The following is a 22,096-nucleotide window of genomic DNA, read 5'->3' as shown; positions in this document are numbered from 1 at the left end:
TCATCTCCCAGTTCTCTTGGTCAGTAGTCAGTAGGTACAATTCATTTGTGTTCTTTTGCTCAGGTCCTTACTTTCGAGGTGTCATGGTGGATGGGCTGTGTGCTTATCCAGATGCTCTGGGCAAGAATCTGCTCTGAGGATTCAGTTTGTTGGCAGAATCAAGATCCTTATGACTGTGGGACTAAGATCTGCATTTCCTTGCTGGCTGTCTGGGGCCATTCTTAGCTTCTTGAAGTTGATTTCATTCCTGCCACATGGCCCTCTCCATTTTCATAGCCAGTAATAAAGAATCTCCCTCATGTAGAATCCCTAGCACTTTGAATTCCTTTCACTAGGAAGACAGGGTCTTGCCCCTTTTAAGGGCTTACTTGATTAAGTCAGGCTTACCAAGGATAATCTCCCTTTCTTAAAGTCAGTTGTGCTGTGTAACATAACCTGATCATGGGAGTGATATCCCATCTCTTCACAGGTCCCTCCTACATTCAGGGAGAGGGGAATAAACAGGAGTGTGAGTCACTGGTGGATAAACTTAAAATTCTGCCTGTAACACCTGGAAAAAAAAAAATGATTCCAGAACTTCTGACCATAATGGTAGCTAGAATTCCCAAGGTGCATGTATTGTACTGGACTCATGTGCTAGTTTGCACATGTAGGAGAATATAGTGTCAAAAATGCCTGCAATGTCCAGGGCCTGTGCAACTGCATTCACAGTTGCATCACCTACTGAGATGGGGAATTCTACAAGTGTACAGTTTACCAAGGGTGGGAATGATAAGAATGGATGTCATTTGGAGGTATGGTTGTGAGTTCAATTTAAAGAGGGTTGATAAATCTTCAAGTGAAGATGTCAGGTAGGCAGAAGTACATATGAAGCTGAATGTTAGAGAAGAGGTTGGGCTTGAGATGCACATCTGAAGTCATGAGCACGTATTTGAAAATGGAAGGAACGAACAAGAATGAGATTGGCAAGGAAGATATTACAGAATGAGATAAAAAATATGAAGGCAATCCAAAATTTAAAGAATAGGCAGAGAAGCATTCTCATTGTAGGAGACTTAGAGTATATATAAAACAATGTAATCACCTATAATTCTATTATATATATTTATAAAATCAATATTTTGATGCCAGAGCTTGCAGTTCCTGTAAATATCCAATTAACATTTTTACTCTTAATTAGCAGAGATAGTAACTTCTTATTTAGTGTTGATGAATAAATTAACCTGCTCAGAATATTATTAAACTACAAGCATAATAAAGTAATGAATAAAGAAATAAATACATTCTATAAAGCATTAAACCTATATACTCAATAACTCTAGTATGGCATCTAAAGAATTTGGTGAAATTCAGTTCTGTACTATATTCGCTTCAGAAAAACTCATTATCGCCATTCAAAAAACAGCACAAAGCATGTGTTCTATTGATGGTGGCATCATGTTGCTATGTGAAGGACAACACATTAAATGTACATTATGATGGCAAAGTAGAACAACTCATTATCAGCTTTTCCTAGACTGAGTCATTTGTGTTCCTATTAAAATTAATATTAACTGTTTTTTCTAATTTGATTTCAATTTGAACAGCTTTTAAAAATGCCAATGTCTACAAGCATAATGCGGTTTTTTTAAATGCACCTAAAACCACTTAAAAAAAAAGAAAATGATTGTATGCCTTGTACTTATATGTAAATGTGAAACTGATAGGAAAGCAGATTGTGATTAATGTGTAATATTTGGTATTTACATTAGACAGGTCCTTTTCTATTTTCAGTGGTACATAGTTTATGGGATCTATTACAGTCATATTATCTGTAATGTAAGACACCAGCTGAGCCTTAGGATGAGTATGATATTTAAAAATTTATTTTCTCAGAATAAATCAACAAGCTTTGAAGTAATTACCTTCTTCATGGCTTAGAGTCATACTTTTTCAAAACTTAGAAACTCTCCAGAATTATTAAATTTCAGGTTCCATTGCATCTACATTTAATGTCGTGATGACTCTTGCGACATGTTTACATTCATTGTCATTTTAATTAAGATGTTTATAAAAGACATTGGGCTTTTAAATAAAAATAAGTATTTCCTATGACACTTTAGTTTTAATCCAGGTCTTTAAATATGAATTTTATCTTAGCAACTGTATAGATTTTTTTAACTCAGGTTTTATGATTTGACATTTTTATAAGGTGTAGAGGAATTTCAGTAAACAATAAATTTCTGAGATATTCATGGCAGTGAGGTATAGGATATATAGATAATAAATATATACAGAGAAATATATAATATAGAGATAATATTTGAAAATCTCAAAAATGGTTTTAACCAGCTATTTCCTTTTACACTTCTACTATGTTAAACCCTTTACTATTTGAATGGAACTAACTTATGTTTCCTTTTCCTGGTTGGACTAATGGCTGGATAAATAGCCCAAAGACAAACACCAAGAAAGAAAGGTCACGTAGCAGTGACCAAGCCATAGATGAATTAGACACATCAGCTTCAAACAAAAACATCATGGAGAAATTAAAGAGAACAAAACCAAATAAAAGAAAGCAACATACATATTTTATGAAACATTTACAACCCTGGTACAAACATATCAATCATAATAGCAATATATACTTTGATAAGATCTATTTTGGACCATTTGCACCATTGTGTAGCAATAAAATCTCAATCAAGCATATAATAGCAGCATTACAATAGAAATCTAGAAAAGGAAGTTTTCGTATAAAAATTTTTCTTTGCTTTTATAAGGAGAAAACACTTTTTTATCTTGTGGAAGACTCTGAACAAAAGATAAACTATTGAAATAGTGAGGTTTTTTTGTAAGGAGAAAATTTGATATGGCTGAAAACTGCCTCTAAATAAAGAAAAGATGATTTATACTTTAGTGTTTTCAGGCACATCATTTGATCATTTCAGAGCTGAAAAGTGTAGGTATATATATTCTTTTCCCCATCTCATGGATGAGAAAGGAAACTGAGGCACAGGTAAGATAAGTGATTTGCTTGAAATGTGTAGAACATACATTACACATAACTTAGCTGTCAAAATTTGAATATTTTACTATTCTTTCCTCTTATTCCCAGGAACCAAATTGCTCTAAATTAGAAAGATAGCTTTTCTGGGAGAATTTTCTTCTTGGTGATACTTTGTTTAAAATTCTATTAAAGAGAAAATAGTAAAAAAAGAGATAGAGAAATGTAGTGAACAGTAATAGTAGTAAAACTTCTGGAAGTAGCTAAGTCAGCAAGAAAGAATATTGTAATCAACTCGAGACACCATGAGACGAAGGTGATAAGAATGTGTCAGAAAGTTTCTAGATAGATCTTCTTTCCTTTACTTATTGAACTGTTGACCACTCCTTGTGCACACCTGATTAGGGGACTAAATGATGCTCACACGTGCCTGGTAACTTAGACCTTAAAAAATATCAGGTGAATGTCAGGATGACCATATTGTTAATGGTATAAGATAGTTTAAATTTATATGTATTTTAATATAGTAACTGTATAAATAATTTTTGTAGAGAATGTTATTTTCAAGTAATTTCATATTGTTTAAAGTCTCAGTTAATAATTCTAGCAGTTAATCTAATGTACCTTGCCTGGATAGATAAGGAAGCAAATTTTGCCCTGGAAGGGTGAGGAAATACCTATGTAGTTCTTTGATTAGTTTGTTGAGTCAGTTATTGTCACATTTCTGTTGTATTTTTTAAAATCCTTGATTCAATGCATACAGCAAGTATTTTTTTCTCTCTCATGCTTCTGCAAGTTGAATGATGTTTTGCAATCTTGGCTGAGTTCGTTTGGGCTTGGATCCAAGCTGAAACTAGGATCCAGGTCAGCTACATGTATCTCTCATCCTCTTTGCTCCAGTGGCTACTTGTAGCCTCTTCTCCCGGCAGTGAGATAGTATGCGTGTATGAGGACAAGGTCAAGCCCACAATCACACAAACACATAGTTATGTTTGTAAGTAGGGTTAGTATGATATTTATTATTCTTTTTAAGGTTTTACTGAAACTAACTGATTGGAAGTCAGTTGTACTATTTGATACTAAAAGAATAGGAACCTCACCAATAGATTGATACGTAAAGGAATAATAACACTGCATCTACAAAGTGTCAATATCAGGCTGCAGCCTCAAAGCTGAAGTGGTGGCTAGATGTGAAGTGGAATTTTAATTGTCTCAGGAAACAGACCGCCAGGAAAGTGGCTCCAATGATCACGTGCAGTCCGTGGAATCCTGTCACTACAAAAAAGGTTGAGCTGTATACCCCATCAGAAATTGTAAAGGGTGCTTCATATAGTATTCTGAGGCTTGGAGTAGGGTGAAGTATACGCCCAGTGCGATGGTAATGAAGAGTGCTTGGAGTTTATGTTTGCAGTCTTCTTCCATGAGACTGTGGTGGGCTCAGGTAATAGACACTCCTGAGGCAAGCAGGACTGAAGTGTTTAATAGTGGCACTTCTAGTGGATTTAGTGGGTGGATGCCTGTTGGTGGTCAGCAACCCTCTAGCTCAGGTGTTGGTGCGAGGCTAGAGTCGTAGAAAGCTCAGAAGAATCCGATAAAGAATAGGAATTCAGAAATGATAAATAGAATTATGCCATATCACAGTCCTTTTTGAACAACTGGTGTGTGGTGGCCTTGGAAAGTGCTTTCTCAGACGATGTCTCATCATCATTGATATATGGTCAGAGTGTTGGTTAATAGTCCTAAGGATAGTAGGACTATTGAGTTGAAATGAAATCACATGATTAGGCCTGGTGTTATTAGGAGGGCTGATAGAGCTCCGGTAAGGGGCCATGGGCTCGGGTTAACTATATGATACTCGTGCATTTGGTGGGTCATTATGTGTTGTCATGTAGGTATAGTCTTACCAGTAATGTAAATACATAGGCTTGGATTAGAGCTACGGCAAACTCAAGGACAGTTAGCAAGATGAGAATAATAAATGTGATGAGGGCTATTGCGGTGCTGATGCTGAGTAGTGCTAAAGTGGCTCCTTCAATTAGGTGAATCAGTAAATGTCCTGCTGTGTTGTTAGCTGTTAGCCATACAGCCAGGGCTACCAGTTGAATAAACAGGCTTATCGTTTCGATAATTACACGTATTGGAATCAGCGGGGCTGGTGTTCCTTGTGGTAGAAAATGGGCCAATGATGCTTTAGTTTTGAAGAGGAATCCCGTGAATACGGTTGCTGATCACAGGGGGATTGCCATGCCCAGGTTTATTGATAGTTGTGTTGTAGGTGTGAATGAATGTGGTGGTAGACCTAAGATGTTTGTTGAGCCAATAAATATAATTAGGGATATAAATATGAGTGCTCAGGTTTGGTCCTTTTGATTGTGAATGGCTGTCATTTGTTTAGATGTGAGTTGGACTAATCATTGTTGAACAGAGACCATGCGATTGTTAATTAGCCATTTAGGTGCAGGAAATAGTAGGCTTGGGAACATGATGATTAAAGAGAGGATGGGTAGTCCTATTATCATAGGGGTAATGAAAGAGGCAAATAATTTTTTGTTCATTTTGTTTCTCAAGGGGCAAGCTTTGTTTTTGTACTTTAGATTCAGTTGGCTCTGGGCTCATAGGGTAAGTATAGTTTGAGACTTTTAATTGAAATAAGATGAAAGGAACTATTATTATTGGTAAAATAGTGATGAATCATGTAGATGTATCTAGTTGTGGCATATCATTAAGGGGAGACTTAACTCCCAGTCTCAAAAGGTTAGCGCTAATTAGCTTCTCAATGAACCTGTTAATATTGATGCTGACCATTTTTCGAAGTACTTTAGTGGAACAAGTTCCAGCACAATGGGCATGAAGCTGTGGTTTGACCCGCAGATCTCTGAGCATTGTCCGTAATAAAGACCAGGTCGCGTTGACATTATAGTTGTCTGATTCAGTCGCCCTGGGATAGCATCTGTTTTTAGGCCTAGTGATTGTATGGCTTATGAGTGTAAGACATCCTCAGAAGAGGCCAGCATTCAAATTGTCATCTCTATTGGTAAGACTACTCAATTGTCCGTTTCTAGTAGTCGTATCTCTCCGGGTTTCAGGTCGGATGTGGGGATTATATATGAGTTGAAAGTAAGATCTTTATAATCTGTGTACTCATAGCTTCAGTATCAGTGATGCCCTATTATTTTTATGGTTAAGGATGGGTTATTAATTTCATCTATCATATATAGAATTCGTAGAGAAGGCAGGGCAATTAAAATCAAAATAATGGTCTGTAAGATTGTTCAGATTGTTTCTACCTCTTGGGTGTCTATAGTGCTGGTGTGTGTCAGTTTTGTTGTTAATATGAGTGAGATAATATATAGTACTGTGAGCTAATTAAGAAGATGATTATTAGTGTATGGTCGTGAAAGTGTAAGAGTTCTTCTGTGACAGGTGAAGTAGCATCTTGAAAGCCTAGTTGGAAGGGGTAAGCCATAAAGAAATATAGGGCTTTCACCTATAGTTTAACTTTGACAAAGTTATGGAATGTTTTACTAATACCAAGGTTATCGAGAAAGACATAATGGTTATGGTGTTGGCTGAAACCAGTGGAAGAGGGTTCGATTCCTTACTTTCTCACAACTACTTCGAGTTAATGTAGGTTGGTTCTTCAAACATGTGATAAGGTGGAGGGCATCCGTGCAGTCACTCTAGGTTAGTATTTGTTAGTTCAACTGAAGACAACTCTCGTTTTGATGCGAATGCTTCTCAGATAATGAAGATTATTAATATAACTGCTGTTAGTGAGATGAATGAACCCATTGAGGAGATAGTGTTTCATGCTGTGTACGCGTCAGGGTAGTCAGAATATCATCGAGGCATCCCAGATAGGCCTAGAAAGTGCTGTGGGAAGAAGGTTATATTGACTCCTACAAATATAATTACAAAATGGATTTTTGCTCATGCTTGGTTAAGTGTGTATCCGGAGAATAGGGGGAATCAGTGTACAAAGCCTCCTATAATGGCAAACATTGCCCCCATGGATAGTACATAATGGAAGTGTGCAACTACGTAGTACGTACCGTGTAGTACAATGTCTAGGTATGAGTTAGCACAATACCAGTAAGGCCTCCTACAGTGAGAAGGAAAATGAAGCCTAGGGCCCATAATATTGCTGGTGATCATTTAATATTGCCCCCGTGAAGAGTGGCTAGTCAGCTAAACACTGTTACTCCAGTTGGAATGGCAATAATTATTGTAGCAGTTGTGAAGTATGCTCGAGTGTCTACATCTATACCAACAGTGAATATGTGGTGGGCTCACACGATAAACCCTAGGAGTCCAATGGACATTATAGCTCATACTATACCCATGTATCCAAAAGGTTCTTTTTTTCCTGAGTAATAAGTTACAATGTGCAAGATTATTCCAAACCCTAGTAGAATAAGGATATAAACTTTGGGGTGTCCGAAGAATCAGAATAGGTGTTGGTACAGGATGGGGTCTCTTCCACCCGCTGGGTGGAAGAAAGTTGTGTTAAGGTTGCGGTCTGTTAGTAGCATAGTAATTCCAGCTGCTAGGACGGGTAGTGATAGGAGAAGCAATACAGCCATAATTAGTACTGATCAGGCGAACAGGGGTGTCTGGTATTGGGCGGCGGGAGAAGTAGATTGAAACCAGTTGACTAGGGTATTTAGCAGTTAACTAAAAGTTTCGTGGGTGTGTAATCCCACCAATCTAGTGAGGATTTAGCTTAATTAAACTGTTTGATTTGCATTCAACTGATGTAGGATGAAGTCCTGCAGTCCTTAGTTATCAGGAATTAAGTACTGTATACTTATTTAGAGCTTTGAAGGCTCTTGGTCTATGTTAGCCTAAATTCCTAGTTTAGTGTTGAGAGGGCTGGTGTTAGAGGTAGAATTAATGTTGATAGTACGATTATTGTGGAGAGTAATTTTATTTGTTTTGTATGTTCAAATTGTCATTTTATTATTATGTTGGTGGTGCATGGGAATATGGTTAGTGAGGAGGAATAGATTAGTCGTATGTAAAAGTAAAGGTTCAGCAGTGCTGCTATGGCTATAAGTGTTGGTATAATAATACTTCCATTTTTTGTCATTTCTTGAATAATCATTCACTTTGGCATGAATCCTGATAATGGAGGTAGACCTCCTATTGAAAGCAGGGTCACCAGTATTAGGCTTGTAATGATGGGTGTTCTGTTTCATGTGTGCGATAGTGATAGTGTTGTGGTGGTTGAGTTGTGAATTAGTAGTATGAACATTGTTAGTGTTATTACAATATAGATTAGTAGGTTCAGGATTGTCATTGTTGTGTTGTATGGTAGGACTGCTGTTATTCATCTTATATGTGTGATTGATGAGTATGCCATGATTTTTCGTAGTTGGGTTTGATTTAATCTGCCTCATCCTCCTACTAGGATTGACAGCATGGCTATGGTTAGTATTAGGTTGAAGTTAATTGATTTTGAGATTTGGCGTAGTACTGATAGTGGGGGTAGTTTTTGTCATGTTAGTAGCAGTAGACCTGTTCGCAATGAGATGCCTCGGGTGACTTCTGGCACTCAAAAGTGGAAGGGTGATAGTCCTAGTTTTATGGCCAGGGCTGTGGTTATTATCGTTGCTGCTGTTGGGTTAAATATTTTTGTAATAGTTCCTTGGCCGGAGTATAGCAGGTTGATGATGATAGCTATTATTAGTATTATAGAGGCTGTAGCTTGGGTTAGGAAGTATTTTGAGGCTACTTCCATAGCTTGTGGGTTAAAGTTTTTTATTAATACAGGGATTATTGCTAGTAAGTTTATTTCAAATCCTATTCAGATGAGTAGTCAGTGTGAGCTAATCATTGCTAGTATAGTTCCGGATACAACAGTCGTGATGAGGATGGTGGAGATGATAGAATTTATTAGTATGGGAAGGATATGAACCAACATTTTTGGGGTATGGGCCTGATAGCTTAATTTAGCTGACCTTACTATAGAATGTGGTATATTTTGGTAGCATGGAGAATTTTGAATTCTCAGGTGTAGGTTCAAGTCCTGTTGTTCTAGAAATAAGAGGGCTTGAACCTCTATTCTTTACTCTATCAAAGTAACTATTTTGTCAGACATATGTCTGTGTTTGTGGGGGAAAGCCTGCTGTCGCGATGGGTAGTGAGATGTGTCATATGCACAGGGCTAGTGGTAGTGGTAGGAAGCTTTTTCATAGTAGGTGTATTAATTGATCATATCGGAAGCATGGGTAGGATGCTCGGATTCATAGGAAGGTGATTGTTAGTGCGAGTGTTTTTAATACAAAGTTGATTGTATATAGTTCTGGTGTATGTAGGTCGTGGAATGCTCCTAGGAACAAGATTGCTGTGAATGCGTTTATTATGATGATGTTGGCGTATTCTGCAATGAAGAATATGGCAAAAGATCCGGCTGTGTATTCTACGTTGAAGCCGAATACGAGTTTGGATTCTCCTTCTGTAAGGCCAAATGGGGCTCGGTTGGTTTCTGCCAGGGTCGAGATAAATCATATTATGGCTAGGGGTCAGGATGTGAAGATTATTCAGATTCATTCTTGTGTTGTAATTAAGGTAGATAAGGTGTAGGAACCATTTATTAGAAGTACTGATAATAAGATAATTGCTAGTGTTACTTCATATGAAATTGTTTGGGCTACTGCTCATAGAGCCCTGATGAGTGCATATTTTGAATTGGATGCTCATCCTGACCATAGGATGGAGTATACTGCTACACTTGATATGGCCAGTATGAATAATACTGCTAGGTTTATGTTGATCAGGGGATACGGTATAGGTAGTGGGATTTATATTGTTAGCACTAAGGCCAAGGCTAGGATAGGTGAGATGATGAATATAGGGATGGACGATGTGGCTGGTCATAGGGGTTCTTTGGTGAATAGTTTTAATGCATCAGCAATAGGCTGGAGTAAGCCATATGGGCCCACGACATTAGGTCCTTTTCATAATTGCATATAGCCTAGTACTTTTCGCTCAGCTAGGGTAAGGAATGCTACAGCCAGGAGAATTGGGATGATAAGGCTTAGGATATTGACTATGAACATGTTATTAGGGAGAGGAGTTGAACCTCTGGTAATAAAGGTTTAAGTTTTACACAATAACAGGTCTCTGCCACCCTAATGTGCCCTGTTCTAGGGCTGGGCTTGTTATAAGTTAATTAAGATGATATCATTAATTACCTTTGAGGCGCTTTATTAGATGGGCCTCATTTCTCTTGTCCTTTTGTACTGGGAGAAATTTATAATAGATAGAAACCGACCTGGATTATTCCAGTCTGAATTCAGATCACATAGGACTTTAATCACTGAACAAACGAACCTTTAATAGCGGTTGCACCATTTGGGTGTTGTAATCCAACATCGAGGTCCTAAAATTGTCGATAAGAACTCTAGAATAGGATTGCGCTGTTATCCCTGGGGTAACTTGTTCTTTTGATCAAGAGTTTGGATCAATAAGTGATATTTATCATTGTTTTGACTGGTCTGTCTAGACTGAAATCGCTCGGAGGTTTTTTTGTTCTCCGAGGTCACCCCAACGGAAATTGCCAACCCATGTTGAAGTTTTTGTTATCCCTTTATGGTTGAGTTGTTCTACTTTTGGGTTAGTTAATTAAAGCTCCATAGGGTCTTCTCATTTTATTATTCCCACCTCTTCACAGAAAGGTCAGTTTCACTGACTGGAAGTAAGAGACGGTAAAACCCTCGTGTGGCCATTCATAGAAGTCCCTATTTGGGAAACAAATGATTATGCTACCTTTGCACGGTCAGAATATCATGGCAGTTGAACAGATGTGGTAATAATAACGTGGGTTATTTTATTTTTAACTAGGGCTTTTTACAGTTTAGTTATAATTTAACTCTGTTGTAGTTTCTTTCTTTAATACTCTGTACACCGTGTATCTATTAATTTGGGTTAATCGTATGACCATGGTGGCTGGCAGGATATTTACCAACTCTAATTAATATAACTTAGTCAAACTTTCGTTTATGGCTTAATTTTTATCACTGCTGTCTCCTGTGGGGGTGTGGTTGAGCAAGGTGTTATGAGCTACTGTTGAGGTGTGCTTGATATCTGCTCCTTTTAATCTTTGAGATTTAGAGGGCATTCTTACCGGGGTGTGGATGCTTGCATGTGTAATTTTATTAAAAACTAATAGAAAGGCTGGGACCAAACCTGTGTGTTTATGGAGTTATTAAACTTATCTAGGCATTTTCAGTGCCTTGCTTTGGTTAACTTAAGCTACATTAACTTTTACTAGTGCTAGCCCATGAATAAATGTACTTAAATAGGTGTGGGGATCCTGTGACATTATTGTATTGCAATTTTAAATTTATTTGTGATAGGTGGGCGTAAAATCTAGGGAGGTAGGTACCTGCTTTCGTGACGTGTATTTAGTAGGTGTGTTACAAGATATGTTGGGCTATGTGACAAGGTACGTCGTTTGATGTTGCCATACATGAGTTAAACCTCTTGTATCTGTATATTCTGCTTTGTTTCTGGGGTTTGGCAAGGCATTATAGGGTATGCAGAACATGGGTTTAACGAGGGGTGAGGGAGGTTTGACTGAGCTAACAATTTACCTGCTTAAACGCGTGTGTACGCACATGTATGCACGTGTACACATGTGTACGCATGTGTACTGCATTCTATGTCCCATAACCATTGACTGAATAGCACCTTATAGCTGTTAATGCCAGACCTGCAATTCATGAAGTCCAGCTACAATTGATTTGACTGTGTTAAGGCCTCAGACAGCCATAGCTGAGTCCAAGTATCCCCCCCGCAAAAAATAAAAATACCAAATGTATGAAACCTCAGTTATGTGTGAGCATGGGCTGATTAGTCATTAGTTCATTGAGATGTCTTATTTAAGGGGAAAGTGAACGGTTTTAGATGAGATGGCCCTGAAGTAAGAACCAGATGCCTGATAAAGTTCATCAATAGAAACCCCCACGGCCACATTGGCCTGGAGCAAGAAGAGGGATCCTTGCCAGGCGGGTTGCTGGTTTCACATGGCATGGTGATTAAACTCGTGATCTAATGGTGGTGAAACGCATGTTGACTGGAATTTATTTGACTTAAATGTGCTATGTACGATCAATAATATCTACTATGTAATATTAATAATAGTATGTACATGCTTATATGCATGGGGACTAGCAATTAATGCACAACGTACATAGGGTTATAAATTACCTGAAATATAAGTGAACATAGAGTCATGTAGCCATACATTGTGTATACTGTGTGAGTTATGGAAGTAGTGAATACATTGTTGCATGGCAGTTTCATTTTGGTGAGTCGTGCTTTTTGGGTTGTATGTCCGTATGTTTGGCGTGGAAAATTTTTGTAATTTTGTTTTGGAGATAGTGGGAAGGTACTTGGTGTTTTGGTTGATATACAATATAAGGTTTTTGTAATTGGTGGAGGCGTGGCTTGACCAGGGAATAGTTTAATTGGAATTTCAGCTTTGGGTGCTGATGGTGGAGTTAGTCTCCTTCCTTGAGTCTTAGGGAGGTGGTATCCTCCTTTTCTGGTTTACAAGACCAGAGTATTTGATATACTACAAAGACTCTTCATTTTAGAAGGTTGTTCTCAATGATGCTGATTATTGGCATGAGTACTAGGATAAATAGGAAGTATAGAATTGATGCTAGTTGTCCGATGATGATGGGATGTTCTACAGGTTGTCCCCCAATTCGTGTTAGTCTGAGGTCTGCTACTAGTATTCAGAATAAACATTGGCTTAGTGGTCTAAATATTATGCTTCGTTGTTTGGATGTGTGTAGTATGGGTATGAGTACTAGAATCAGGATTGAGAACACTAGGGCTAGTATGCCTCCTAGTTTATCAGGGATTGGGCATAGAATTGTGTAGGCGAATAGGAAATATCATTCTGGTTTAATGTAGGGTGGTGTATTTAGTGGATTTGCTGGAGTATAGTTGTCAGGGTATCCTAGTAAATCTGGTGAGAACAGTATTAGGATCAGTAGGACTAGGATTAGGAACAAAGTTCCTAGGATGTCTTTAATGGTATAGTACAGGTGGAATGGGATTTTTTTCTATATCAGACGATATTCCTGTGGTGTTATTAGATCCAGTCTCCTGGAGAAATAGGAGGTATACGGCTGCAAGGGCGGTGATAATTAAGGGTAGGATAAAGTGGAAGGCAAAGAATCGTGTTAGGGTTGCTTTGTCAATGGAGAAGCCTCCCCAGATTCATTCTACAAGGTCTGTTCTGATGTACGGGATTGCCGATAGTAGATTTGTGATGACTGTCGCTCCCCAGAATGATATTTGTCCTCAGGGTAATACGTAGCCTATAAAAGCTGTTGCTATGACTGTAAATAGTAGGATGACTCCGATATTTCACGTTTCTAGGAATATGTAGGATCCGTAGTATAGGCCTCGCCCTACATGGATAAACAGGCAGATGAACAATATTGATGCTCTGTTTGCGTGCAGGTAGCGAATGATCCATTTGTAGTTCACGCCTCGGCAGATGTGTGTTACTGATGAAAAGGCAGTTGTTGTGTGTGATGTACAGTGTATTGCTAGGAATAGGCCTGTTAGGATTTGTAAGATTAGGCAGATGCCTAGGAGAGAACCGAAGTTCCATCATGATGAGACATTTGATGGGGCTGGGAGGTCAATGAATGTGTTGTTGATAATTTTTATTAGTGGGTGTGATTTTTGGATGTTGGTCATTAGTGTTCTTGTAGTTGAACTACAACGATGATTTTTCATGTCATTGGTCGTGGTTAGATTCCATGTGAGATGATGACAATATACATTGCATTTATTTTAAGTACTATTTTTGTTATTAGTTTTGTTGGATTTTCTTCAAAACCTTCTACTATTTATGGGGGTCTTGGGTTAACTGTGAGTGGTGGGGTTGGTTGTGGTATTGTGTTGAATTTTGGTGGGTCTTTTTTAGGTCTAATGGTTTTTTTAATTTACTTGGGGTGTATGTTGGTGGTGTTTGGGTACACGACTGCTATGGCTACTGAGATATACCCTGAGGTTTGGGTCTCTAATAAATCTGTTCTGGGGGTGTTTGTTTCTGGATTGATGATGGAATTTTTATAGTTTATTATGCTTTGAAGGAAGAGGAAGTGGAAATTATTTTCAAGTTTAATGGACTTGGGGATTGAGTGATTTATGATACTGGTGGTTCTGGGTTTTTTAGCGAGGAAGCCATGGGGATTGCTGCTTTATATAGTTATGGCACTTGATTAGTAATTGTTACTGAGTGGTCATTACTTATTGGGGTTGTTGTTATTATGGAGATTACTCGTGATAATTAGTGTCATGCCGATTAAAATGGTGATGAGGAATGAGAGAAAGTATAGTTTGATTAGGCTTTTTTGGTCAGATACTAGAGTTAATATTTTTATTTGAATGTAGGAAGTTGTCTGGTAGAATGGTTTGTAGTCAGATTAGGTCTAGGAGTGATGATGCGGCTTTTTGGCTTGCTGAAAAGTTTAAGTATGTTGGTAGGCGGTGTATGATAGAGGGGTAGTAGCCCAGTATGTTGGAGAATTTGTATGGTTGTGATGAATACTTGAATTTTAAGTACTGTGTAGTTATTTAGTTCAAGTGCCAGCATGAAGCCCATAATAGTTATGGCTAAGGCTGTTAGTTTTAGGTAATAGGGTATTGTTGTGTGCGGTACTATCATTGATGGGATGTTGTTGGAGATAAAGAAGCCAAGCTAGGGTGCTTCCAATTAGAAGGCATTTAATAGAATTAATTAATAGGGGGTTATTTTCATTAATTAAGACTAAGCGTAAGAAGCGTGGTTATCCTAGAAGTGCGAAGAAAATGATTCGGGTGCGGCTGTTAGGGATGTGGCAATGAGTGTTATTAGTAGGGCTTAGGCGTTTGTATACGATGTATTTGCTGCTTCAATGATTAGGTCTTTTGAGTAAAATCCTGTGAGATAAGGTATTCCTGTTAATGCCAGGCTTCCAACGATTAGCGCTGGTTGTTGTAAATGGTATTGCTTTGTACAGTCTGCCTATTTTTCAGATTATCTTGTTCATCATTGAGGCTGTGAATAATGGATCCGGAGCATATGAATAATATTGCTTTAAAGAATGCATGTGTGCAGATATGGAGGAATGCTAGATGGGGCTGGTTGATGCCAATTGTTACTAATATTAGGCCCAGCTGGCTTGAAGTTAAGAAGGCTATGATTTTTTTGATATTGTTTTGGGTAAGGGCGCATAGTGCCGTGAAGAGGGTGGTAATGGCCCTTAGGCATAGTGTCATTGTTTGGATTAGTTTGTTATTTTCTGTTAGTGGGTAGAATCAAATTAGTAGGAAAACTCCTGCTACCACTATTGTGCTTGAGTGGAGTAATGCTGATACTGGGGTTGGACCTTCTATTGCTGAGCGTAGTCATGGTTGTAGTCCGAATTGGGCTCATTTTCCTGCTGCAGCCAGGAGTAGGCCTATCAGTGGTATGTCTGGGCAATTACTGTTTAGTATGGAAATTTGTTGGAAGTCTCATGCATTTGAGTGAGACAGAAATCTTGCTATTGACAGGATGAATCCGATGTCTTCAATGCGGTTATCTAGGATTGCTTGTAGTGCAGCTGTGTTAGCATCTGTTTGTCCATGTCACCATCCAATGAGTAGGAAAGATATAATTCCTACACCCTCTCAGCTAATAAAAAGTTGGAAAAAATTGTTAGTGGTTACGAGGATTATTATGGTAATAAGGAATAGTAGTAAGTACTTGAAGAATCGGTTAATGAAAGGGTCTGAGTGCATATGTCCTATGGAGAATTCTATGATTGATCATGTGACAAACAATGCCACTGGGACAAATATTATTGAGAAGTAATCTATGTTGAAGCTAAGTGACAGTTCTACAGTTTGGAGGGCTATTCAGTGTCAATTTGAGATAATTATTTCTTGACCTGTGTGGATAAATATTAATATGGGGATTAGGCTAATTGTGAAGGTGTAGGACACGGTGGTTTTTACGTAATTAGGGTACAGGTCAGTTTTGTAGATGTTAGAGTTGGATATTATGATTGGTATTGTGAGAATAGCTAGTGTGGTTAGTGCGAGTAAGGCAAATAGGTTTATTACTTTTATTTGGAATTGCACCAATTCTTTGGTTCCTAAGACCAATGGATAGCTGTTATCCTTTAAAAGTTGAAAAAGCCACATTGTTAGATGTGGAGGCATGAGTTAGCAGTTCTTGCATACTTTTTTGGTAGATAAGAATGTTTGGTTTTCTATTACTAGATCCACAATCTAGAGATTTTCTTAAACTATATCTACAATACAGGGGCCCTAAGATTGTCTTAGGGTTTAGGGTTAGTAGTAATAGTGGTAGGAGATGGAGGGCCATAAGAGCATTTTCATGTGTGAAGGATGGTTTGATGTTGTTGATATGGTGAGTATATTTTCCTCGTTGTGTTGTAATTAGTATATAGAGGGAGTGTAGGACTGTAATTAACATGTTAAGTCCTATGAGGATGATGGCGATATTAGATTGGGAGAATGATGCTGTGATGATGAATAGTTCTCCAATTAGGTTAATGATTGGGGGTAGAGCTCAGTTTGTAAGGCTTGCTATTAGTCATCATGTTGCTATGAGTGGTAGAAATGTCTGTAGGCCCTGGGCTACAGTTTGTAGAACATACATATCAATAATTACCTTAAATGTAAAAGGACTAAATGCTCCAGTCAAAATACATAGACTGGCCGAATTTGTACAAAAACAAGACCCATATATATGCTGTCTACAAGAGATTCATTACATGTAAAATACTTAAATTAGAACACTCTCTAACACCATCCACAAAAATAAACTCAAAATGGATTAAAGACCTAAATATAAAACTGGATACACTAAAACTCTTAGAGGAAATCATAGGCAGAACACTCTCTGACATAAACCACAGCAGTATCTTTTCAGAACTCAGTTTGTATATGTCCCTGCTTCTCATATCCATCTCCTAGAGTAATAAAAATAAAAATAAACAAATAGGACTTAATTAAACTTAAAACTTTCTTCACAGCAAAGGAAACCATAAAAAATGAAAAGACACCCCACAGAGTGGGAGAAAATATTTGCAAGTGATGCAATTGACAAGAGATTAATCTCCAAAATATGCAAATAACTCATGCAGCTCAATATCAGAAAACCCAAACAACCAGTCAAAAAATGGGCAAAATAAATAGACATTTTTCCAAAGAAGACAGATGCCTGATAAACACATGAAAAGATGCTGAACATCGCTAAGTATTAGAGAAAAATAAATCAGAACTACTGTGAGGTACCACCTTACACCAGCCAGAATAGCCATCATGAAAGAGTCTACAAACAATAAATGCTGGAGAGGGTGTGGAGGAAAGGCAACCCTCCTATACTGTTGGTGGGAATGTAAATTGGTACAACCTCTATGGAGGACAATATGGAGGTTCCTCAAAAAAGTAAAAGTAAAACTACCTTACGTTGTAGCAATCCCACTCCTGGACATTTATCTGGAGAAAACCACAATTTGAAAAGATACATGGACCCTGATATTCATTGCAATAGCCAAGGCATGGCAGCAACCTAAATATCCATTGGCAGAGGAATGTATCAAGAAGACATGGTACATATATGCAACAGAATATTACTCAGCTATAGAAAAGAAGAAAATAATACCATTTGCAGCAACACGGATGGACTTAGAAATTATCATACTAAGTGAAGTTAGGCTGTGAAAAACAAACATCACATGATATCACTTAAATGTGGAATCTAAAAAAAGGATACAAATGAAATTATTTGTAGAACAGAAAAAGACAGATTTGAAAACAAACTTATGGTTACCAAAGGGGACAGGTTAGGGGGAAGGATAGGATGGGGTTTGGGGATTGCCATATACACACTGTGATATATGGAAAGGTTGGCCATTAGGGACCTGCCATATAGCACAGGGAACTCTACCCAGTATTCCGTGATGGTCTGTGTGGGAAAAGAATCTGAAAGAGAATAGATGTGTGCACATATATAACTGACTTACTTTATCAAACAGCAGAAATTATAACAACATTGTAAATCAACTTTACTTCAGTAAAACTTTAAAAAAGGGGGGGGGGGGCTTCTTACATTAGAAGGCCAGAGTGTCTCTCAGTCATTTGAGATGTCTCAGAAGAGCATCACAATTTTCTTCTAGTCTTTCGATTCCCCTTCTGAATAGAAGGTAGAAGTATGCAAGAAAGTTATTCTCAGTTACTCATCTAAGAACAACAACAGCATTGCTGTGGCTGTGGCATAGGCCAGCAGCTACAGCTCCCATTCAGCCCCTAGCCTGGGAACCTCCATATGCCATGGGTGTGGCCCTAAAAAGATAATAAATAAATAAATAAATAAATAAATAAATAAACAAACAAACAAACAACAGCTACAACCATTTATAAGCAATTCTCTTTATATATGTCTCTAATTCTTGGATGGGCTTTTATTATACTGTGTTACTTAGAAGGGTCAGAAATGCAATGCAACTCTAGATCAGTTTGACTATAAATTCCCACATTGCCCTATACTTGCTTAAATACCACATTTCCAGAAGATGGGGTCAGGAAGAAGGAGATACAGTGTTTGTTTGGTTTCCAAAGTTGACCACCCTCAATTCTTTTCCTTTTTGTTTGCATACTCTCAAGAGATGGAGTCAGTTTCCTCTCCTCCTGATTCTGAGTTGGCTTTCTGATTTACTCTGACCAAAAGGATGTGGCAGATTTAAGACTGTGTGAGTTCCAGACCTAATTTTGAAGAGGCATCTTCTGCTTTGTTTTTTCAGGGAGCCATCCTCCATGATGTAAAGAAGCTTAGACCAGAAAACTAAAAGATGAAACAGCATGTGAGGATAGAGAGGACAAGATATGAGTGAAGCCTTCTTATATTTCCCAGATTAGTTGACAATTAAAAATTTTACTAGTATCTTAAGGAAAAAAGTAAACTTCTTTGAAAGTGAGAGTATTTTTTTCTGCAGCATGTCATATTTTGTTATCCAAAAATAGTTGTCCCTTCATTTAAATAGATTTTATTTGACATTAATAGCAACAGTACCTTGGTTTTGTCACTTAGTACAGTCATCACTTTGTATCCACAAGGGCTTGGTTCCAGGACCCCATGGATACCACAATCCTCAGATGCTCAAGTTCCTTGTAGTATTTGCATGTAACCTGCACCTATCCTCCTATGAACTTGAAATCATCTTTAGACTATTTTCAATATCTAATACAATGTAAATGCTATGTAAGATAGTTGCTTGTGTGCTGAAAATTTAAGTTAGGCTTTTTGGAACTTTCTGGAATTTTAAAAAAATATTTCTGATTTGAGGTTGGTTGAATCCCTGAATGCAGAACTTTTGGACACAGAGGGCTCAGTGTATCTTTATGTGATGCTAAAGCATAAAGAGTGGTTTGAAGCTTAGGTCTTTTAAAGTTTTTCAGTTACCAGAGTTTTTCTCTGGCTTTAAATGCTTGCATGACAGTAACAGTCAGTAGGATCATAAAATTTTTATCAATGTTCCTAACAATTTTGTCCAAATGAGCCGTATTAATTATGTCCACAGAACAAGACTGGAAAAAAATTACAGCCTAACACTCAGGAAAGATCAACAACAACAAGAACAATGAGACTCAGCAACTTCAGTGAAAACATTACAACCTCTTTTGGCCTTTGGATTATAATAGCAATAGCTCCCCTTTTACTTAGTGCATCAGAAATGAACAGCTCTATTTGCTGTTTAAGGCCTTAATATTCCCACTCCTGTGAAATCTACTTGCCAGCATAATCTCATAGCTCCAAATATTCCTGCCTCCTCATCCTGGCTGTGCAACACGTTTACACCCACCTCTAGGCCTCTTCTCAGATTGTTTCTTGTCCAAGGCATACTGCCTCTCTACTAAGTCAGTGTTAATTTATGTATTGGTTTCAGAATTCCTTATATTCCTTATAGCCTTCCCTGCCCATTGCACCTTGTACTTAAATCTAGTTCTAGTTCATTTACTTATCCATCCAGTCATTAAATACATATGGAGCCCTCCAAGCTGCCAGGCATTCTGCTTAGTGCTGAAGATACAGAAATGGAATACACTCTTCCACTTCTCAGTTTGCTAATAATCTCTCTATGGGAACAAGTCAGTAAAAAAAGAATGCTTATTGGGAATGATTTTATGGAGATATTTACGGAGAGTTAAAGTGGTACATATCAGAAATACCTAACTCATGAGATGAGAAGAGAGGGACAGATGTACTCTAGGGAGACTGTTATTGTGAGAACTGAAAAATAAGCCAGGCAGAGAAGATAGGTGAAGTCCTGTTAGAAAGAGGGAACAACTTGAGCAAAAATGGTATTTCCTGCCTGTCAGTATATGGCTGTATTTTAATTTAGGAATTTAATATTTTTCCCTTGACCAGGTACAAATAACCTTCTCATCCTAGTCTTTTTGCCTTATTTTTTTTTGAATCTGCTCCTTTATTTTCCAAGCCATGTGAAAATTAAACATAGCAGGATATAGTTCAGTAATCAAAAGTGAGAATAAATAGGGGGTAATTAGGTAACAAAAAAAGAAAAATCCCTACAAAATAGAATTATAGACATCAAACTATGTGTATTATGATAAATGTAATTGGACTAAAGTCTCCTAGATGTATAGAAAGGAAAACTCAGAATATTTTTAATGAGTCAAACTGAAACAAGATTATAACATTATGGAAATGTTTTAAGTTAAAATTGTTCCAATTCAGTTGCCCCCTTCTTGGATAAGTCCTGAAATTCAATAATGGATCTAGAGGAGCCTGAATATAATCCTTTTTTCATTAAATATTTTTGAGTTCTTAGCACATGATAGGCACTACGCTAGACGTTGGTGATTGTATTAATTGCCTATTGCTGCATAACAAATTACCATAAAGTTAGCAGTTTAAACCAACCCCTATTTATTACCTCATAGTTTCCATGGATCAGGAATTTGGGAACAGATTAGTTGTTTCCTCTGCTCAGAGTTTCACAGAGCTACAATCAAGGCTGTTTTCCCTTTTGTAACCTGGAGTTCTCATCCCATGTGTTTGTGGGCAGAATTCAGTGTATAGTGGTTGTGGAACTGAGAACCCCATTTTCTGGCTGGCTGTTAGTTGGGGCCTACAGTTAATCTCCTAGAGGCTGCCTTAACAGCCCCTCTCACCAACCCTCTCGCAACATGGAATCTTATTTCTTCAAGGCCGACAAGAGAATCCACCATACCAGTTTGTAAAGACAGAGTCTCACATAATGTATCTCTACCACAAGAGTGCCTATTCTATCACCTTCGCCACATTCTGTTGGCTAGATTCAAATCATAAGTTCCACTTATACTTTAGAAGGAGGCATTATTCACGGGCATGACCCATTGAGGGTAACCTTAGAGTGGGTCTACCACAGTGGGCAAGGAAAATCCAGATTTTGGCATCCCAATACTTATAAAATTTGAGAGCCCTCTTGAAGAAATAAAAATAGTTTAAATTTATGAATATAGGTCAAGCAAATACCTCTGAAGTTTACAGTTCTCTGGGGTCCTGGTCACTCAACCTACACTTGAGATATTATAGTTTTATAGGACATATATTCCAAAGAGAGCCACACAAATTAAACAAGTAAGCAAATAAATAGAAAATATTGAAAAATTATAAGTCATATAAGGAAAATGAATACTATAAAAATAACGGTGTCTGTGTGTGCAACACTGAATCAGAGAAATCCTTTCTCTGTAAGTATCTGCCATTTAAGTCAAGATCTGAGCACAAGAAAGAGTTGCGCAAAAACCTCCCAGGCACAGGAGAAAGCATGTGTAAACTTCCTGAAGCTGGGAGGGGCATGCGGTAGTCAAGAAGCAGAATAACCACTGTGTTTTCCATTGTGTTTAATAAGTAAATAAAATCAGTTATTGAAACTTTCTAGATAAGTGTGAGAACTTGTCATTTTCATTTTTTTAAGGTTTGTGAAAACTGTTCTGGGGTGCACACAAGCATGGCCATTCAACTAAACAAATCTCTTTCCTGATTAGATGAGTAAGATTTAAAATGTAAGCAAGAACCCA

General features: G+C 37.7%; 2 protein-coding genes across 11 annotated transcripts in view; one reads left to right on the top strand and one right to left on the bottom strand.

The window, feature by feature from the left end:
- LOC110257722 (uncharacterized) overlaps positions 1–22,096 on the top strand; it is a 476,707-nt gene that overhangs the window by 139,959 nt on the left and 314,652 nt on the right. The window lies entirely within an intron of this gene.
- LOC100737023 (melanoma-associated antigen B18-like) overlaps positions 1–22,096 on the bottom strand; it is a 135,195-nt gene that overhangs the window by 6,446 nt on the left and 106,653 nt on the right. The window lies entirely within an intron of this gene.

Source organism: Sus scrofa, chromosome X (genome assembly GCF_054392235.1).
Source record: "Sus scrofa isolate SSC_HxYL_T2T_F1_AM1 chromosome X, Sscrofa_HxYL_maternal_Yorkshire_Landrace_v2.0, whole genome shotgun sequence".
Classification (NCBI taxonomy): domain Eukaryota; kingdom Metazoa; phylum Chordata; class Mammalia; order Artiodactyla; family Suidae; genus Sus; species Sus scrofa.
The sequence above is the reverse complement of the archived record's forward strand: the minus strand, read 5'-3'. Positions and strand labels throughout refer to the sequence as shown.